Below are 7,792 nucleotides of genomic sequence, written 5' to 3' on the forward strand. Positions count from 1 at the left end.
GTGGCGGAGCTGGTGAATTGAAAGTACGCCATAAAAATATGGCGCCAAAAGAGTTTTTCAACCTAATAATATGAGCTGATTTTTTGTTTTCTTTTTCCCGAAGAAGGAAGGGGGGGAGAACAAGAAGCATCAGGGCTGCATAATCCCAGACCAGATCCATTCCAGATCTAGTAGACCCGCCTGGCTGGCTGACTGACTGTGTGAACATTTGTGCAGATCTGTATACAGTCGAGTGGTGTGTTAGGGGGAGGGATGGAGGGAGGGGAGCATTAAGCCAAAGCCAAGTGAGAACACACGGGGAGAGAGAGCTGGATGTTTTTTAAGGAGGAAGGAGGAACGCTGCGTGCAAAACTACTAGCAGCTTGCAACATCTTTTTTTAAAAATATTTTTATGACTCATCATCCTTTTTGGACATTAAATGCATCCTTTTAAGAAGAAGAGCATACGCTGACTGACTCTCGTTAAAGCCAGAGAGAGAGAGAGAGAGAGAGATAGAGAGAGAGAGAGAGAGAGAGAGAGAAAGAAAGAGAAGGAGAGAGACTGAGAGAGAAGATTGAGACCCTGGCGGATTTATTTTATAACCACATTTTTTTTGGGACTGTTTTGGAAATGCGACATGGGTTTTTGGATCTGAACGCTCTCTTCTTCTTGCGCGCACCTCGCACATTACAGCACCGCGCAGCACCGATGCTGCCGCGGGGTAGTAATAATCACAATAATAACCCCCGGGATATCTATCTATCCATCGGTATTACTTTTTTTGCTCTTTTTTCCCCCGGATTATTTCTCTTCATCTTTGCAGATCTGACGCGCCGCAGCCTGTCAACAACACACCGCCGGAGGAAGGAGGGACAGTCCTGACTGTCACCAACGTGGATCTAGTCCGTCAGTCAGACAGGGGGGCTCGCCCGCTGCCGCTGTACAGCACCGCTAATACACACACACACTCACGCACGCACGCACACACACGCGCACGCACGCAGCACTTAGGCAGCTCACACACACACACACTGGAGGATTTTTTTGGCCAAATAATCCACTCTTATAAAACTACATGTGGTTGGATGATTCAAATGATCTCCTGATCGCCCCCCCACCCCAACCGCCCCCCCCCCCACCAGTCCAGGACCGAGTCGGACGTCTGTCGCCACTGGAAGCTGACTGACGAGCAAGGTAAATAGAAATTTTAATTAAAAAAAATAATATTAACGCTGTTAAAGGTGGGAGGTTTTGGGATTCTTGCAGAGAGAGAGAGTGAGAGAGACAGAACAGAAGTACAGTTGGGCTGTTAGCTTCCATGCTAGCTAGCAGAGGGAGGCATTTCCACGCACTTTTGAAGCGGGTTGTCAGTCAGCCAGCAGAGCAGAGGTGCTGCTGTGTACGTTAGTTAGCCTGCTGCTGGGTGCATGTGGGTCAAACACAACCGCTACCAGCTCCACGGTCCAGAGTAGTTGACTACAAGCAATTCAATTCTAAGGAGCTTTATTGGCATGAGAAAACTATGTTTGCATTGCCAAAGCAAGTGTCAAAATGTAATAAAAAAACAGTTGAAAATGGGTAAAGTATGTACAGTTGGAGCCGGGTACAGCATTATGTAAACAGAGCTATAGTTATATACATGTTATATATACTCACAGGGTATGAAGCTTTTTGAAACAAATAGCAGCAATCTCTTGCAGTCACTTTGGTACAGATAGCAGCATTTTTTTCTCAAAACTATTTAAATAGTTTACAAAAAAGCCTCAGATTTAGCCTCAGAAATGCGTTAGGTAGCAGCTCTGTTTATTTGTGCAGGAGGTCTACTCGGCACAGATAGTGCGGGACACTCAATGGTTTGTAGTCCTTAGGCTTAGGGTGGTTCAGTGGTTGTGTATTTGGCTTACCTTCTTTTTTCAACATACTGACATACAAGCAATATACTGACTGTGTATGTATGTATGCGGAAATACGCGGCTTTGCTGTGTGTGCGTGTGTAAAACTTAGTAATGTAATGTAGTGTCCTCCGCTCCGCTCCGCACGCAGAAGGAAACGTGGATGAAGTCAGTCAGTGTTGTGGTGAAACAACGTAGCGCAGTTGGTTCGTTTCTGTGTTTATGTAACGAGCCTCCGTTCGCTACGATGTCACCAGAAAGAAAGCACGTTGCAAACTGAGTAGCCGAGGGCAGCGGGCGGCCAAATGGAACAGCAGACGGTGCTGCGTGTGTGTGTGTGCGTGTGTGTGTATGTGTGTGTGCTGCACGCTCACTCTTTCTCTCGCGCGCACACATACACGCGCGCGCAAATTCCAAATTGAATATGTTTTTTTTTAGACGGCTATGAAGTTGTGTGATTTTTCAACTTGCTCATGATGAACGCTAGGGCGTCATGGATGCAGATCAGCTCATGTCATGAATGATCCATGTTGATCCACGCTTGCCTTGCATTGGTTTCAGAACGTCACTTTCTCATCCCGCACAGCACAGCACAGCACAGCACAGCACAGCACAGCGGGGGGTTTGCACATTTTTTGGTAGGATTCCTCCCTGGCGAGAGAAGAGCGCTGCTTGCTTTTAGGAAGGCTGAGCACGAACACACGCATATCAAGGAATTAGAGCAACTCCTCTCTCTGCCTCCTGTCTGAGAGTCTCTCTCTCTCTCTCTCTCTCTCTCTCTCTCTCTCTCTCTCTCTCTTTCTCTCCCTTTCTCTCCCTTTCTCTCTCTCTCTCTGGCTCCCTCTCGCTCTCTCTCTGTCTGTCTCTGTCTCTCTCTCTCTCTCTCTCTCTCTCTCTCTCTCTCTGTCTGTCACCCTGAGTCTCTCTGTCTCTGCTCTCTCTCTCTCTCTCTCTCTCTCTCTCTCTCTCTCTCCTGCTTCGTGCTGACTGTAGAGGGGGAGTGGCTGTTTACCTCTTAAAGTCTTGCTCTCTGGGCGGGACTATCTTATTTTGTTGGTACTGCGTGCGCATCCTCACCTTGTATTTTTCAAGTGGAGGAAAAAACAACAAAAAAACAGGGGCTTTATGGAGCTGAATGCTGATGCTAATGTTGAGAGGGGGACGGGGATGCATATCAAAGGAGAGAATTAATTGATCGTAATTGGAGCATGCGATGCGATGCAATGCAATGCTGTGTGCCTCCAGCACCCCCCTCTTGTCTCCATGCTTTAGGCCACCTACTTCGTAATTGCTTAAAAAAAAGCAGAATATTTATTTCAGGCTATTACTCCTAATCATTAGCGGGCTGAGCAATTTATCTTGATTTTCCTTTTTTTGATAGCACTGTGGTGCCTGGTGGTTGAGCTGGCTCTAGTCTTGAATCAATTAAGTCAGAATCGTCTGGGGACTTGTTAAATGTTCCCAGTTGTGACAGCCCCCCACCACCACTCACACTGGAGAGGACACACACACACACACACACACACACACACACACACACACACACACACACACACACACACACACACACACATACACATACACACACACTCTTCTCTCTCACAGTCCTTCTATTTTCCTCTCTCTCTCTCTCTCTCTCTCTCTCTCTCTCTCTCTCTCTCTCTCTCTCTCACACACACACACACACACACACACACACACACACACACACACACACACACACACACACACACACACACACACACACACACACACACACACACACACACACACACACACACACACACACACACAATCTTCCTCCCGCTGGGTATGAAACCGGAGATGAGTCATGGTGTGTGGGGGCATAACAGCTCTCTCTCTCTCTCTCTCTCTCTCTCTCTCTCTCTCTCTCTCTCTCTCTCTCTCTCTCTCTTTCTCTCTCTCTCTGTCCTCCCTCTCATACACTTTCTTCATGTAGTGTTATCTTGTTTTCACTTTGAAGCTCTCTCTTCCTCTCCCTGGAGGCTGTAGCTTCTCACCTACAGGCAGTGGATGTTTACAAGGCAAGTCAGAGAGGCTGAGACAGATTTTTGATTTGAGTGCATCTGTTGTTCACCCTTCCTTCCTTCCTTCCTTCCTTCCTTCCTTCCTTCCTTCCTTCCTTCCTTCCTTCCTTCCTTCCATCCATCCATCCATCCACTCAACCTCTCACCCAGTGCCCTATTCCTTTTCCCATTACATCATTCATTTACCCTTTCACTCATCCGTCCGTCCGTCCATCCATCTGTCCGTCCGTCCGTCCACCCATCCCCTCAACCTGTCATCTGAGTCTGTCTGTGTGTGGGCGGCACTGTGAATAAATAGCTTGTTGTGATCTCGCCGTCACATACTTAGGAACATGGCTCGTGGCTTCATGTGTGCATGTGTATGTACAGTATGTCAACATATGAGCGTGGGTAGCCATACGTGTAAATATGCCTGTGCATTCCCGCGTACCCGTATGGTATGTCAGTCTGGTACACATAACATATAGGCCAAGTCAGGGCGAGAGCCCGTGAGTACATACGAACACGTGTGTGTGTGTGAGGAAGTGGGCGGTGGTGCAGCGTCTGTGTGTGTGCGTTAATCATCCGCTGGCGATTGGTGGAAAAAGGGGGTAAGGAGCCCACGTGGTCTGTAGTATCACATTAGCAGCTCCGGGGGAGGAGGGGGAGAGTGAGGATGAAGAGGGAGAGAGGGAGAGGGGGAGGGAGGGGGGAGTGTTACTCATGAATGGACTGATGCTTCGCATGGCTGTACGTCACTCCAACTGTACTTCTAATCCCCCTCACAGTTACTGTACACGCATATGTACACACAAATGCACGTGCGTGCGCACACTCTCGCGCAACACTTTCGCGTAGACGCGCGCACATGCAACAGGCATACCTACTGTATGTGCATGCACAAGCGCACGCATGCATGCACAGCAGAACACGGGCACACATGCATCATGCATGACAGTTTGCCTTTGACCTACTTTACCTGTGGGTTTGTGTTTTGCGGAGAGAATGTCAGATGAGAATGAGTACTTTCCCAGAGAGCTGAGGGGTGTTTGTGTTATGATGATAAGCCATGTGCCTGGAGGCGGGCTGGCTCGTTGTCATGTCACCAGCTTCTGCTGTGGTCAGTTCTGCACACCAACTGAAAGCAACTAGCATGCCAAAACACAAGAGCCTTCCTACTAGCTTGTCTATGAATATGTTGTGAATTGGTGTGTTTGTGTGTGTACAGTATTATGTACTTGCATGCGTGTATGTTTGCAAATGAGCAATAGTTATACTATTGATACTCTATGAAGGCTGGTCATTAATAAGCCCTTATATACATTGTCGTACGCCAAATAGAAAAAATAACCGACACAAGTTCACAATGTGTCGTGATGCAACAGGTGTAGTGAACTTGTAGATCTGCTAATAATATTTTTTTTTGCATATTTTGGAATTTGATAATTTTTTACATAACATAACCATTGGTATTGCTGTTGTGGGCTGTTTGTGTTTTATAATACAAACATGACCTTAGTTTTGTGCATGTATGTGTGTGTGTGCGCGCGCGTGTGTGTGTGTCTGTGTGTGTGAGTGTGTGTGTTCCGCACAACAGTGTTTGCTGTCAAATGATGACCCTGCTGTGGCCTGGGAACGTAAGCTCATTAGCTGTGTGTGTGTGTGTGTGTGTGTGTGTGTGTGTGTGTGTGTGTGTGTGTGTGTGTGTGTGTGTGTGTGTGCGTGTGCATGTGCATGTGTGTGTGTGTGTGCATGTGTGTGCTATCATGCTGTTAGGTGGGCAGCATATGACGTCAATCTTAAAGAGGAGTGTTTTTCACCCTGGGCTGCTGTGACTCACCCCTTATTAGTGAAGGATAATTGCAAAGTACACACACACACACACACACACACGCACACGCACACGCACACACACACACACACACACACACACACACACACACACACACACACACACACACACACACCACCTGGAAAGAAAGGAAATAGAATGCATACTTCACAAATATGCTTGCGGGATAATTGGAATCTGCCTCATTACTCCTCTATTTGCAAGAACTCTCCCTTTTTGGACGTGCAAAGTGTGATGGACTTGCAACTATAGCAGATGGTTTCACAGATAAAACCAATGAGCCATCAGTTTTGCTTACAGTGTCCATCTAGATCTGTACTGTTAACAGACAATTGACTGTAGCACGGTTGGGAGCAAATGCTGTAAAAGTTCACCTTTAATTTCTCCTTGTTGGAGACTTACTATAAATCACTCTGGATTAACAAAATGTTGCCAAAGTACAGCGATTTTCAAGTGTTTTCACTCACCTTTGAAAAATCATAGAATATTTATCTCCAGTATGATCGATCTCGCAATCGCTTTAAAAGGCGTATCCGAGTCTCGTAGAATCGGGAAACAAGTGATCATCCGTTGCATAGTTGTGGCCAGTTGAATGTAGGCTGTTTTTGCCAAAAATGCAACACAAACAGTGGAAAAGCCATTCTTCCAGATCGAATTACAAGGAAGTGAAAGGGCTGTTTGTATTGCGATCACATGACCCGCTGCTCCTCTCCTTGTCTGGGAGCCAAACGGTGACCTGTAGGCAAGTGAACAGCGCCATCTAGTGTAAAACCACTGAAAACAAAATTGCGTCATTCTCGTCATTGGCGGTGTGGGCCATAATATGTCAAAATATGACAAGATTTCAATCTGAGGCCGATTCTACACATTTCTTCGAAATCCTACATTTCCGAAAAACATATGTTGCTATATCAGTGGTGCTCAAACTTCTTCATGTCAAGGACCCCCAAAATTACATGTATTTGGCCTCCGACCCCCATCTATTTTGTTCCAGGGACCCCCAGAAACAAAGATTTGAGTTAAAAATCGTCATGATTTTTCAAAAAATAGCAGATCTACAAGCTCATAGCGCGGCACGAAGTGCACACATTATGAGCTTGTATATCTGCTATTTTTGAATATCCAAAGTATAAAATAATGCTTTTTAGCTCAAATCTAAAATGACACTGATGCTTTCTCGATTTTAATGGGTTAAGAGCGTCTGCTAAATGCCTAAATTGTAGATTGTTATATGACAGTGTGTTCTTGCGTGTTATCTTTCTTTTCAAAATGTCAGTATATCCATCGAGGAAATTGGCTTTTGTCTAAATACCGGTGCACTGATCTTGCTATTTTTTCAATTTAGTGAGTTCTCGGGACCCATATGTGATCATTTGAGTGGGTTCCAAGGAAACTGAGTGTTTTATTTTTTACGGCAAAAAGTACAAATTGAGTCGACACACTTGCTGAAATGCTGTCAATTTTCTTTCTATCGTGCTCCAACTATCTTGCTAGAATACGTATTGATTTAAAATAAAATGTCTTGCACCCTTAGTAGGCTGATTACAAGTGTCATTTTCACCTGGATTCAAAGTCTAAAAGATTAGCTGTCACTCTTATGAAAAGACCCGCCACCAGTAGCCCTTGACACCAAACAGAGGGTGTATCATCTATGAAGGCCAGTAAGTCTTGTTTTTCATGGACTTTAGCATGACAAAACATTTGCATTGTGAGCTTGTAGATCGGCTATTTTCAGCAACTAGAGCGAAGAGATTTGATGTAGAGGGGAAAAAAAGGAGGGGACCAAGTATAGAGCCCTGGGGGACCCTGGTGGTCAATGAAGTACTGTATAGGGTTTAAGTGAGAAAAATGTGAAAGCAGTTGGCAAATTCTTGTATATTCTACTATCCTAGTCTCTGTGGCCAGCGAGTGAAAAGACCTTCCTCCCCCCTTGACTGTACCTGTCTGGCTTCCTGCTGACTCGGCTGGTTTTGCTGACAGAAAGAGAAAGGGATGCGTTTCTCCGTTTCAGTAACAGCCAAGTCCTTCCCGTATCAACCGT

The 7,792-nt window shown here is 45.8% G+C and overlaps 1 protein-coding gene across 2 annotated transcripts in view; it reads left to right on the plus strand.

Moving 5' to 3' along the window:
* The first annotated feature begins 297 nt into the window (after nucleotides 1–297).
* jade2 (jade family PHD finger 2) overlaps nucleotides 298–7,792 on the plus strand; it is a 233,659-nt gene continuing 226,164 nt past the window's right edge. For both annotated transcript variants that reach the window (XR_013933535.1, XM_080434549.1), the window contains exon 1: nucleotides 298–1,174. The gene's annotated coding sequence lies outside the window, so the exon portion shown is untranslated. The remainder of the gene's footprint in view (nucleotides 1,175–7,792) is intronic.

Source organism: Gymnoscopelus braueri (assembly GCF_963280865.1).
Source record: "Gymnoscopelus braueri genome assembly, chromosome: 8".
In the NCBI taxonomy this organism is placed as follows: domain Eukaryota; kingdom Metazoa; phylum Chordata; class Actinopteri; order Myctophiformes; family Myctophidae; genus Gymnoscopelus; species Gymnoscopelus braueri.